Genomic DNA, 15056 nt, shown 5'->3' on the forward strand with positions numbered 1-15056 from the left:
TCAGCTCTGTTTCTTGTACCTCTCCTCTATTCCCATCCTCCTTTTCCCTTCCATCTATATCTAAATCCTCAATTTTCTGGTTGGAATTGTAATTCTCCACAACCCAAATAGTGTAAATAGTTTGCAACAAAAAAAAAAAAAAAAAAAAAAAAACACCAAGAAATCGTATTTGAAGACATATGCTACAAAACCGTATTTAAAATGTGAGAAGAACTGTTGGGGAGGTGATGGCGCAGTTTTGAAACCTTAAGCTTAAACACTTTTGTTTCTCCTTTTTTTATCCCAAAAAATAACCCCCTAATTTCGTTTTGAGGTTCGACCTGTCAAAAAATAAAGATTCCTAATTTATTGATCGCAATTTCTTGACAAGAACTGACGATGTTGGTTGCGATGTTGAAACTGAGGTTCTGAAATTTGATAATTGTTGACATTTAGGTTCAGAAGTTTCCCAATTTCTTCTAATGTTTTTATGGAGGAAGATAGCTGGGTGTGGATCGCCTTAGCTAGAGATGATGACGTGATGCCAATGACTTTGTTGAAGGCAAGTTTCCGGGTGACTATGATGTTGGATAGGTGTAAAGAGGATTAATGGAAAAAAGTTGAAGAGTAATTTTCTCTCATACAATTAAAAGTCAACATTTTAATTTCAACTAAAGTACTAAAATTGACTTGATGTTTTGAAATAAAGAAATTAAATATCTCAATTTTAAAATAAAATAACTAATATTACAAATTTTAAAAAATAAAATAGACTAAATTTACATTTTAACTGATAATTTTTATAAAAGTCAATAAATTTATTATATGAAAGTGTAAAAATCTTTTACATTAATATTGCATCAACTATTTACTCAATGAAAACAAATTGTTTTCTTCCTTTTATGAATGATTTTGTATAGTACACTAGGTTTGACTATATTGTCTTCTAATTCGATCAACATGTAGCTTCGCTTCACCTTGGTTTTTCCCCGTTATGGGGTCCAGTGAAACACAACTTTTGATTTTTTTTTTCTTTGCAATTAATTTTCCATTGTACAACTATACTTCACTCATTGCTATTGACAAAGACGAATTTCTGTTAGGGTTCTTGCTAAATTTGTTCTTTGGTTTTTTAGCTATGTAGAGCCTAACAAACGCTTCCTCCTTTTTGGGGGCGGTTTGCATAAAGTATCCAGAGAACGAGACAAAGCAAGACACCAATTGAAATTAGGCCCAATCCTACATTGATAACCTTAAGATAATGGTTCAATGGAGGACAGTAACGTGAAGTAATTTCTTTGAATGTGTGCCTCACAAAATTGCAATTCTGAAGGCTAAGTAAAAGTGGAGTATAATGTTCCAATGCGTAACTTTCGTTAACTACTTGTACTAACTCCAAGTAAATCTCTGGGGTCACCCTTCCAATAGTGGTGCAAACACCATATTCAGATGTCTTACATTCATACCTCTTCCAAACCTGTAAAAAGTTCCAAAAAGGAATTTGATGAATTGTTTGTAAGCCATTGGAAAGAATAGAAATTAAAAAGGACAAAACCTAGATGCAATTCTTTAGGTGTTTTTAGTGTTGTTCTCCTCTTAGAATTGGAATTTCATCTTGATAATTTGGATAATAAATGTTTACATTAAAAGTCAGCATATGTTTCCAACACAAAACTCTAATTTTGATTGAAGAACGGCATCAAAAGCATGTAAGGAATTGCATATAAGTTTTGTCCAAGTAAAAGCTATAACAAATATAAAAGAAATTCAAATCTTACAAGAGTAATTTTGGCGATACCACTTCTCATCAATAACTTTAGTTCAATGACATGAAGAAATCAATTATATAACACATTTGTAGTTTAACTGTTAAGTATTATTTCTTACTCAATGATGCTGCTATAGAATCACTAACAAGCCTAGGTTTAAGATGTAAGACTGCCAGTAGAACTTTTCAATCACCAAAAGGGGTATGAAACTTAAAGCTGATGATTATTGGACCAACCTCCGACCAACAAAAAATGAATAATTCTAAATTCCCATATAATATTAAGTGCATGTCATGTTTTCGATAATTATTTTCATTTAAAACTTTCCTTTTCAAAAGTGATTGATCAATTTTCAAAATAATTTTTAAGTTTTTATAATAGGTGCCTAGTTCAATTTTCATTAAAAAAAAGTGATTGATCTACACACAAGTCATTTCCCTCTCAAATTTCAAAAGTGAACATAGAAAAAGTATACCAATGAAGCATTGGCCGAGGAAACTTCTTGAGGCGTACACTGGCGTTCTCGAAACTGAGAGTCAAAGGGATAGCACAAAGGTGGCATTGCAGGTCCAGATTGATTGTAATAATTCATACTTCCTTGTGCTGGACTTGCATCTGCAGTGTCATAGATGAAACGGTTGACAATACTAACAATGTTGGTAACAACTTGTTTACTCTGAAAAAGTGTCTTGTTTGTGGTTCTCTGATCAACACATGGAAGTATATTGCTAAGAGCAGATTCAGCATGCGGATTCTCCACCCATTCTCCCATGGCCATGCATGTGTCACAAATTGCACTATAATAAATGACAAAAGAAATAAATTCTAGATAATTGAATTTCAACAAGTTAAGAAAGGTTATAGCTAGTTCATTCTTAATGAGTAAGTTAGATTGATCTCACACCCAACGCCCTTACTTATTAAGGATTGTGAACACTCCACAAAGAATGAATGTGGTTGCAACCAATAGCCATCCACTGATAACAAATCTGCAATGAATTATTAAAATATGAAAAGGGTCCTTGAGACAGAAGCAATAAGCAAAGGTGTTATCATAAGTCATAACTTACACGAGGATTGCGTGTTGATATCCAAGGATAGACAGGACTGAAGAAAACATATAATTAAATTATGAGAAAGAAAGAATGTAATTATAAATTTTGCTCAAGGTATTTAAGATGTTATCATCAATCAATACATACTTAACCCAATTAGAGCCAGTAGAAGCATCATTGCTGACATCATAATCAAAGCTAGACGCCTACAAAAATGGAAAAGTTTACAATATATGGATACCAAATGCCAATTGCCAATATTAAATTGTAATTGACAATTGAAAGTTTATGAAAGCATACACAGCATTGAATACTTTTCGTATTTTAAAAGAATTTTCTTTTGTCTGCTCGGAAAGTGTATTTGCTGCAGAATTTAGATCCACATTCAATTTATCAATATCATCCATGATATTAGATGGAAGAAACATCTCTGCCACAGCGATAGTTTTGGCAAGCGCGAGATACTCTGTGACATTTCTTAGAGTCTGCACTGTGTAGTCTGACTGATTGACTACATAATGGAGGGTATCCACTGCCTCACCATGGAATTTATCCTGCCCAAAAGAAAGAACGATGCATCCAGTCCTGCAGAATTAGGAGAGGATTAAAAATGTTAAACTAGGCAACATTTACCTAAAGCTTGAATGGAATAATCAATGATTTTAAGTTCTGGTTCCAGGTGATTGGGATTTGATGATTTTTGTCAATGGACTTCTTTCAAGTGTCAACTTAAAAAATTTAGGCTAAATGCAACATTAAGTAGTAACTACACAAGAGACAGGTGAAACAAAATAGTGAAGGTACTTCTTGGCCCTAGATTTCTCTCTAATATTTTCCTTTTCCATTACCTGTGTTTTTTGAGTTCCAAACAATGTATTCACAGGAAACAAACTAGCAGATCTTAAATATGACCATCTTTGGATAAACTTCTCCATAAACTTATAGGAGAAAAAAATAAAACAAGCTTCTCCGGTAAGCTAAAATTAAATTTGTCCGTGTTTCATGATGTAAATGATTTTATAAGACCAATCTATCATCAACTTAGGTATTTATTCGTGAGTACAGATGATTAAACAACCAACTTGATATGTTTACGGTTAAAAAGCATAGGAAGGTGAGTATGAGGAAATAAAGCACTCTAATGAACTTTTAACAAAGAGACATAAATCCAAAGTTCAGAGAATTACGTTACAACACAGGTGAATAACAACAGCAACACAAACCAAATTCTTTGCAAACGATTTGAACCTTTATCCTTGATGTTAATTCCCCATCCGCAGCATAGATGAATCACAAGTGCCAAGCCAAATGAGATAAACCATAGGACAGCAAGGGTTAAACCAGCCACACCAGTGAATCCAACTGACTGAACATATAATAGTTAAAGGACTGATTAATTTAGTTGAAGTGAACACCAGAATTTGGAGGCTATTAGGAACAAGAGGGAAAATAAATTCTCTCAAAGAACAACATAACTGAACAAGAGTAGAAAAAAAAAACAATGCAAAGAAATTGCAAGTGGTTATGATTGTAATGTGCAAAGAACTATACTAGTGGGGCATGGAGAAATACAAATGTACTGAGAATCAAGTAAATATCAGTCATTTATCGTATTACTTCAGCATCAAGATTCACCATATTTACCATGCCGCAAGCGTGAGGAAAATTAATATTGCCTAGCTATAAAGATGTTTAATGATGCACAATGTCACAACTTCTCAACCCTTTTCTTTGGCTCAATTATTACATCTACAGATTTATCCTTCTATCATAAGAGCAGAAGAAAAAATGAAAAAGGTGAATAAGCAAACAAATAAAACAAGTTCAACCAGAACATCCTCCAAGTTCAATTCAACCCAACAGACCAAAGATCCAGAGCGGTCAGTAGGAGATGCAAGGAGAAAACATAACCCAATATCAAATATAATTGGGATAAGAAGATACATAATAATAAATCAGCTTCAGCCATTTCAGTACATGATGAAAAGGAATCATTGTACTTACGGCCCAGTAATGACGATTTGCAATGTCCCAACCACCTTGATAACGTCGAAATCCGTGTAGAATGTCAGGCCTATTGGTCCTGTTTGCTGCTAGCACAAGAGTACCCTTAGTTCTAGGACGTGCTGCTTGAGCTACTTGTGTGACGCCATTCTTCCATGGACCCAAATTCTGACCCCCTTAAAACAAAAAAGGACAAAAGGACAAGGTGAGAACAAAACACATTATATTTATGCGGACAAAACTTAGATGTAGTTCCTTAAATATTTTGATACTGTTCTTCAATTAGAATTCGAGTTTCACTGGATAATTAATATAATAAATGTCTGCATTAAAGGTTTCATAGATAATCGAGGTGAAAATCGAATTCAGAGACCAGTATCAAAAGTACCTACAGAAATCTGTCTAAATATAACACAAACACGCATAATCCAAATGCATAAACTGTGGAATGAGAAAGCTGCCTTGTTTTCCCACTGTGGAAGATGTCAAAATTCACGTAAGCATTTAGCAAAAAAATTGTCAATTTGATCGGCTTATGTGATCCAATTTTCTAGATACTATTAAATATGAAATAAAACATTAATAGTTGGTACGTTCACATTTTATTTATATTTATTTTCCCTTACGTTCCCATGTTTCAAAGAAACCCAACAATTATCAGAAAACAAGATCTGCAACTATAATTATTAACATGTTCACTATAATCAGGGTTACAGAAACATGTGCACGAGGCTCCAACCTAGGATAAACTTTATGGAATGTTTGGCTGACCCAGTTGGAGATAAAGCTGAAATCAAGTGAACAGAGAGTACTAGGGGGAAGATGAACAAGAGCAAATGAAACACGGTAGAGGGAACACACTTCATTGCTATAACAAAGTTCACTGTTTCATTTTGGATTCTTAGCTCAATTAGCCAAACTCTTAAAACATTAATCTAACATAGAGATTGAGCCAACATGGTGATGGTGTTTGTGTATTGTATTCTAACTAAAGAGTGGAACATTTATGGAAAGAGAGAAGGAAAGGGCACGTGGTGTGCTGTAGTGTAGTGATTAGGACTTAAAGGGATGGAAAACCAAAAAGGTGGGTGTGATTTAATTAAAAGAACTAGTTTAGTTCATTTTTTTACACTGATTAAAACCCACCGAGTTAAGTAAAGCAATGCCGCAACTTTTGAAAGTTGATGTGGTATTTACAATTTGCTTACATTTATCTTTACTGCCTTTTTGTTTTTTTATCTTTGTTTTATTATTTCTTTTGTTGCCTTTTGGTTTTCATTCATCCATACATTTTTTTTAAGTTCTTAACTACTATCTTGGACTCCCTTAGTTCCAAATTACACGACTTTAAGCCTTTGGGAAAGATATTAAGAAATGTAATTAATTTATTGAATTTTTTAGAAAATATTAGAATAATTCTTAATATATTATTTATCTTTCTAATTAATTTACTCATTTAATTTTAGTATACGTTACTTCCACTGAGTATTGATTAAGGGTAGTCATGAAAAAAATATTTAATGCAACATGAATTATGTAAGATGACATCTATTTTGAAACAATTTTTTTTTTTCTAAAACGTGTATAATCTCAAACTAAAGAAGTACTTAGGTAATATGATGAAAAAACAGGTCGTATTTTATGTTAATTATATATTTTTTATAACAACACAGATATTTGATGTTGTCCATAAATATTATATTAATTATATATTTTGATAATACAATCATTCATAGATGATTATTAGGGAGTCTAGTTACTTAATTTTATTTGGTACATAAATTATTGTAAATTTTTTGATACCTATGTGTTTGATTTATATAGATAAAAAAATGTATAAATAATTAAAATTAAAATTTAATTAGTAGTCACTTCACTTGAACACTTTAAACAATTTTTTTTAATCTTAATTATTCAAATATATAATCTTCTGCTTTATATTTGTATATCTCACTTTTCAGAATAAGAAAAATTATACGTTGATGTGTTTCTTGTATATATATTTTAAAAATTTAAAAATCCTTAGGCATTTTCATTAAAAATATTATATATATATATATATATATATATATATATATATATATATATATATATATATATATATATATATATATATATCAACAAAATTAATTATATTGCTAATATTCATCCATAATAATTATAATTATTATTATGATTATTTACTTCTTTAGAACTTTATTTATTATTTATATTATGTTGATTATAGTATTGTTAACATTATAATAAATAAATATATCTTATTTATATTTTGATATGTGATATGTGATATGTGACGTATCTGAATGTACACTACTATTTCTGACAAGTGATAACATTAATAAATGAAAATTATAAAAATAAAATGAGATTTTGCTTCTACTTCATGAAAAATGATATATGAATTAACTAATAAAGAAGTCTCAATCAAGAGTTATTTTCAATATTTTACATTAAATTCCATGTAGTACTGATTTTTCACGGTGAGTGATAGATTATGACAAAAAATATTCTGGAATGGTACTCACTACTTTCTTTAATGATACCAAAGAAGACACGTTCATCTTCCTTTCTGCCACGAAAAAGATATATAAATCTAGGATAACAATTTACAATGAATCAAAGGGAGAAACTAATATAAGTCCCTATCAAATAATGAATTAATCACCAACCTTAACCCCACGTTAGTGTATATGTTGGCTTCTAGCTTGGCTTATCTGTTGTTCTGAATTAGTTTGAAAGATCGTAAGGGGAAATCAACTACATGAGATAAAATAACTACAACTCTCAATATCTTTTTTGCTTTTCAAAAATTTATCAGGTAATGAACGTAAAATTTATTCTAATTTATTAATCATGTAATTAAGATTTTAAATTATACTCAATTTTAGAGGAAAAATATGTAATGTATTTTATATTTTAACATAAGAGGGGATGATGTTGTACTCACATTTCTTAAAAGATGAAAAAGTAATTACTTTAACATAAAGTTAAGTTAAATAAGCTAAACATGTGTTTCTTCTAATGATAATGATTTCATTTTAGAACCTTTTTCTATTGATGATTTCAAATTTGCGTTATTCCAAATGGATTCTGACAAATTCCCACGATGGTTTAAATTCAACTTTTTACAAGAAATTATGGCATATCTGTGGCCAAGAACTTTCCCACTTTGGAGTAGCCCGGCTAGAACTAGGCACTTTCCCTCCTTAGACAAATAAAATCACCGTTGTCCTTATTCCCAAAAATAAAAACCACCTCATCCATGCCTAATTTCAAACCCATTTCTCTTTGCAATGTCTTCTATAAAATTATCTCCAAGTTTTAGCAAACAGGCTCAAGCCCATCCTTCCAAAATGTATTTCTCTTGAGAAATATGTTTTTCACTATAACATAAAAGGAGTTTAACATTAGTTTTGAAGGAATTTTAACATCAATTTTAGAACAATGTTGAAACGATTGTCATTGAAAGTAAGCATTTTTTCAAACCAATATTAAAAATTATTATCTAGATCAATTTTGGTTGAAACCATGTAAAATGTGCTTAAAATTACATATTCTGAAACACTTTCTATATTGATTATGAAAAAATCAATGTTACAAGTTGTATATAATATTGATTTTTGGTAAAACCAATGCTATCTTTTGTAAAAAAAAAATTAATAATAATAATAATAGTTAAATGCTCCAACCATATTACGCCTACTCCAGTGACTTTCTCCTCAAAGAACAAAAACTAAGAAGCATTTAAGTTTAATTTAGAGCCAACCATTTCATATTTTATACAAGAAAAAAATATACAACTAATTATTGTTCGTGAGATACAAATAGATAGATAGATATGTAAATTAAATAGGTATTGATCTAAACATGCAAATCAATTTAAATGACACATTCAGATCAAACAGCAGAAACTAAATATCACGAGCGTACCTCCAGCCAATGCAGATCGAACGCGAAGCGACGCATACACGAACCCAAAGGCAGCTTTGTTCTTCCAGACCCTTACTCGCTCTAAATAGATGGTGTATTTTTTTGAATAGAGAAGTGAGTTTGGTGATACAAAACTGAGAGCACCTCATCTTATTTATAGAGTCTGTCTATCATAGAGCTCAACCAATTTGTTATCAAAACGTGAGATAAAGGATGGGTACATGATTTATTACTGAAGGTGGTTGCAAAGGTAGAAGTTGAATGTGGTAGGAAAATGGACCAGATTCAGAAAACAAAATTCCCAAAAAAATGCAACGGGAATAAAATAAAAAGAACATCAACCATAACAAGAAACATAATATATGAGTCATGACGATATGTCCTCTGATGATGAGTAATATATCTTTCATGTACCACAATATATCAAGTCTCTCAACACTAGCTTTCAACTTAATGAATAAACCATATGTTTATTCTATATCTAAACCGAATGATTTTTCTCGAAATAAATAAATATGTGCACAAAACCATATGAGAAAATATCTAACTGAATAAGAGTTTCATTGAAAATAAAAAATGTACGTATAATGAAATTACATCATGGAACCAAGTCTCATTCGTACTACATGATCCTTAAAATTCTTTGGTGGCATGCCTTTAGTTAAAGGATCAACAATCATCAACTCAGTGTTGACGTGTTCAATGACCACTTTTTTTTTCTTTAACACGTTCTCTTATGACTAAGTACTTGATGTCGATGTGCTTACTTCGACTTCAACTTTTGTTGTTTTTAGCCATAAACACCGCAACAAAGTTGTAACAATACAACTTTAATGGCCTAGAAATAGAGTCCACAACTCTAAGGCCTGACATGAAACTCTTCAACCATACACCATGTGAGGTAACCTCAAAACAGGAAACGAACTCAACCTCCATAGTGGAAGTAGCAGTTAAGGTTTGCTTGGCACTTCTCCAAGATACAGCTCCACCTGCTAACATAAAAATATAACCAGATGTTGATCTTCGTGAATCAACGCAACCAGCAAAGTCTGAGTCGGAGTAGTCAATCACTTCCAGACAATCAGTTTGTCTGTACATGAGCATGTAATCCTTTGTTCCTTGAAGATATCTCATCACTTTCTTTGCAGCTTTCCGGTGGTCAATACCTAGATTACTTTGATATCTTCCCAAGACTCCAACAGCGAACACAATATCAGGTCTAGTGCAAACCTGAGCATACATAAGGCTTCCAACTGCTGAAGCATATGAAATATTTTTCATGTGTTTCCGCTCAAAATCATTTTTAGGGCACTGACTCAAAACGAGTTTGTCACCCTTCACAATGGGAGCTACACTTGGTGAACAATCTTTCATGTTAAATCTCTCTAAAACTTTGTTGATATAGATTTCTTGAGACAAGCCTAAAATGCCTCGAGATCTTTCTCTATGGATCTTTATGCCTATGACATAAGATGCCTCTCCTATAACCTTCATGTCAAAGTTCTTTGAGAGAAATTGTTTCACCTCATATAGCATACCCTTATCATTAGTCACAAGCAAAATATCATCTACATATAATACAAGGAAACAAATCTTACTTCCACTGACCTTCTGGTATATACAGTGATCCATGACATTCTCTTCAAAGCTAAATGAAGAAATGACCTCATGAAATTTTAAATACCACTGGCAGGAGGCTTGTTTCAATCCATAGATGGACTTATTAAGCTTGCAGACTAAGTGCTCACCAACACTAGATAAGAATTCCTTAGGTTGTTTCATGTAAACCTCTTCTTCTAGATCACCATTTAGGAACGTCGTTTTCACATCCATTTGATGCAGCTCAAGATCAAAATGAGCTACTAATGTCAAAATTACTCGAAGAAAGTCTTTCTTAGATACAGGGGAAAAGGTCTATGTGTAATCGATTCCTTCTCTTTAAGTGAATCCTTTAGCAACAAGTCTTGCCTTACGTCTCTCAATGTTGCCTTCTGAGTCTTTCTTTATTTTGAAGACCCATGTACATCTGATGGCTTTACACCAACAGGCAACTCAACGAGATCCCAAACTTGGTTAGATGCCATAGAATCCATCTCATCCCTCATAGCATTATACCACAAATTTGATTCCTTAGAACTCATGGCTTGTGAAAACGTCTCAGGATCATTTTCGGCTCCAATGTTGTAGTTTGATTCTTGTAGGTACACTACATAATCACTAGGAATTGCTATCCTTTTTACTCTAGTAGATCTTCTTAATGCTACTTGATCATCCTGCTGAGGAACTTGTTCAACCGGTTCTTCACCAGTTTGTTCAATATCATCATGTTGTTCCTCACAAACAACTTGATCTACATGATCACTTTCAACAGCTTGTGGAACTTCAATCACTGGTTGTCTAACACCCATTTTAACTTGAGGGGTGGGAATGACTACCAACCTATTACTTGTCCCAGAAGGTTTACCTTCATAGTGATCCCTTTCAGAAGAAATGTTCTGAAATTGATAACTCCCACTGATCAAGTCATTTTCAAGAAACTTTACATTCCTTGATTCCACAATCCTAGTGTTGTGGGATGGACAATAGAACCTATACCCTTTAGACCTTTCAACATATCCAATGAAATACCCAGTAATAGTCCTAGGGTCTAGTTTCTTCTCTTGTGGATTATAAATTCTTACTTCAGACGGGCATCCCCAAACGCATATATGTCGCAAACTTGGTTTCCAACCCTTGAATAACTCAAAAGGTATCTTTGAGACAGCCTTGGTTAGAACTCGGTTTAATATATACGCAGCCGTCTTAAGAGCATCAATCCACAAAAATTGAGGAAGCTTTACATTACTCCGCATGCTTCTCACAATGTCTAATAAGGTTCGATTTCTTCGTTCTGCCACACCAGTCTGATCCGGAGAGCCAGGCATAGTGTATTGGGCAACAATCCCATGTTCTTGAAGAAATTTCGCAAATGAACTTGGTGCTTGTCCATCCTCTATGTATCTACCATAGTACTCCCCACCTCTATCTGATCTCACGATCTTAATTTGTTTTCCACATTGTTTCTCAACTTCAGCCTTAAAAACTTTAAAGGCATCTAAAGCTTCATTCTTAGAATGAAGTAAGTAGAGATACATATATCGTGAATAATAATCTATAAAGGTTATGAAGTATTTCGAATTATTTGCATCCATGTCTGGACAACATATGTCTATATGTATGATTTCTAATAAATTAGAACTCCTCTTTGCACCCTTTTTAGACTTGTTAGTTTGCTTACCCTTAATGCAATCTACATAAGTCTCAAAATCAGCGAAATCCAAAGTACTAAGTACTCCTTCATTTACTAATCGCTTGATTCTTTCAATAGAGATATGTCCTAATCTCCGGTGTCATAACATAGAGAATTCTTCATTCACAATACATCATTTTAACCCAACAGAAACGTGCATAGAATTATAAGTAGCGTCGCTTTTCAATTCAATCGAATAAAGACCATCAACCAATTGACCATAATCAATAATTTCAGATTTATTCGGTAAATTAAAACCAAAGTCTGTAAAATTAAAATAGAATCCCAAAGGTGCAAGTTTAGAAACATAAATTAAGTTTTTACAAAACAAGGAACATAAAAAACTTTCTCCAAATGTAATTTAAAGCCACTACTTAAAACTAAGACGCACGTTCCAATGGCCTCTACATGCGAGCTCGTTTCAACAGATCTCTGACCTTATCATGTTGGTCAATTGAACCCCGGATACTAGTGGATATGTTGGTTTTTATGAACATAACAGAGAGACGATTAGATCTCTCCCACTTTTCATAAAGGTCAACAACATCAGGTTCGGTTGTTTCAGTAATAGCCGATGGCTCATCCTTCCTTATAGCATAGTCAATATCCATCCAACCCAAATGAAGGAGAATTCTTTCCTTCCAAACCTTATAATTATCACCTTTCAATATGAGAAGGTCACAAGAAATATTCATAGATTGTGAAACTGCAAACAAACACACATGCTCATTAAGAAAATTTGAGACTAAACAAATGTCATGTTTTGCCAATGCAAATCATGTCTCAATAGATGAATCTATCAACACAAAACTTGCTTGTGGGCTAAAGTCCTACTCAATTAGATTCATCATGCAACTTTACGATAAAACTATTAAATAATGTTCTTTTCCTTAATTCCTGTGGGTAAATTAAGAAATATAATCTAATATTTTATCCTAATTAATCATACAAATACAACAAAATTCTTGTGGGTAGATTTCATCATATTACATATGATTAATCACAATTAATATTTTCTAATGTGATTATAAATTTAGCATATAATTTTACTCAATTAAAGATGTTGTGGCTACTTTCTAATTTAATAAAATTATATTAATCACATAACATTAAAAAATAATCTTTGCATAACATACTTAATAATGCAAACGTGCTCAATATTAAATCATAAAAATTACATCGTATATCCATTCAACATGTAATAAATTTTAAATGATCAAATCCAATGTTCAGCATGAGACACACAAGGGTTCCAAACCAGCCCAAGGCGTTTCTATTTATGCGTTCCTTTTTATTAATTAAAAACAAAAATATGCAATTAAAAGTTACTAGTGAGATTTGAATCCAAGACAATGAGGTAATATAAATCACATCAACCACTAGATCAAGTCTTGCTTTGTTTAGCATTTTCCAAAAATAATATTTATTAACAATTTCATATCAGCAACCAAAAAAACATGAATGTTCGTCTTCAACCTCCAGCCGGGTCATAAGGATCTGTTTAACACCCGCGAACCCGATTTCGAAAACCCACACCATTATATGCATTTTAGACACCCAAAAACATTTTAAATCACTAATAAATTAGAAAACTCATATACTCAGAAAATAAACTCCATAAACGCATAATAGGAATGACCCAACAAGCAAGGCAGAGGTACAAATAGGCTCTGATACCAAATGTAAATTAAATAGGTACTGATCTAAACATGCAAATCAATTTAAATGACACATTCAGATCAAACAGTGGAAACTAAATATTATGAGCGTACCTCCAGCCATTGCAGATCGAACGCGAAGCGACGCATACACGAACCCAAAGGCAACTTTGTTCTTCCAGACCATTACTCACTCTAAATAGATGGTGTATTTTTCTGAATAGAGAAGTGTATTTGGTGATACAAAACTGAGAGCACCCCATCCTATTTATAGAATTTGTCCATCATAGAGCTCAACCAATTTGTTATCAGAACGTGAGATAGAGGATGAGTACGTGATTTGTTACTAAAGGTTGTTGCAAAGACAGGGGTTGAATGTGGAAGGAAAATGGACCAGATTCAGAAAACAAAATTCCCAAAAAAAAATGCAACGGGAATAAAATAAAAAGAAGCACATGGAACGTGGGCTTCCAACAAGATAAGGAAATTATGCAGGTCCAACATAACAAACTCTCAAGAATTATATTATATTGATACAATATAAATGCACAGGATTCATCCCCCTACTTGGCCTTTCTAAACTCCCTAAAACACTGATTATAGTCCGATTTCACAAAACCCGGACCGTTAAGCATAAAGTTCATGTATCAGAAGAAAAAAAGGATTATGTAAACTTGTTATAGAAATTTCCTCAATCTGCAATTCACATATTCCTACATTGCCTAACTAATCATAGATAACTAAATCACTTGTCGCAAATAATAATTAAAATAACATAAATGCATACCTACTGGGTATAAATGTAAAAGAACCTTATGGTGTTGGTAGACGCATACAACTCTGATAAACAAATTCTTGAGCACCTAGACGCAAAAGTGGAAACTACAGAGAGATACTCTTAACTCAGTAGTTTGACACTTTAACCACTTTATTTACCAAATTTGCTTGGATTAAAAAAAAATGAAGACAATATTGTTTGTTTTCTAATAAAAAGAAAGTTCCAAGACATGCTTCCAAGTTCCAAAACTATGAATTATAAATCTTTTCTACTTTTGGAAATTGGAACCACTAAATTAGTAGAACTTTTATATATATGGTTAGAAGAGTTGAACCAAAGGATGACTATGCTTGCAAGCTATAAAGTAAACTACCAGCATAACTAACCTAGCAGGCATCACTTGGATGCATTCGATCAATATATGCACCAAATACCAAAGCCCCAAGAATTTTACTAGACATGGGCCACAAATATCCGCTCATAGCAAAGAAATGGTAGTGTGTTATTATGTTGTTTTTGGGAAATTTTGCAATTGATTCCCTGCTGAAACAAAAACTTCTTGTAAAAATTCAACAAACCAAAATACAGGTGAAA

At 32.5% G+C, this 15056-nt stretch overlaps 1 pseudogene; it reads right to left on the minus strand.

Annotated features, from left to right (window-relative positions):
* Positions 1-815: 815 nt before the first annotated feature.
* Positions 816-5780, minus strand: LOC100819610 (uncharacterized; annotated as a pseudogene).
* Positions 5781-15056: the final 9276 nt, after the last annotated feature.

The sequence above is a fragment of the Glycine max genome, chromosome 18 (assembly GCF_000004515.6).
Source record: "Glycine max cultivar Williams 82 chromosome 18, Glycine_max_v4.0, whole genome shotgun sequence".
In the NCBI taxonomy this organism is placed as follows: Eukaryota; Viridiplantae; Streptophyta; class Magnoliopsida; order Fabales; family Fabaceae; genus Glycine; species Glycine max.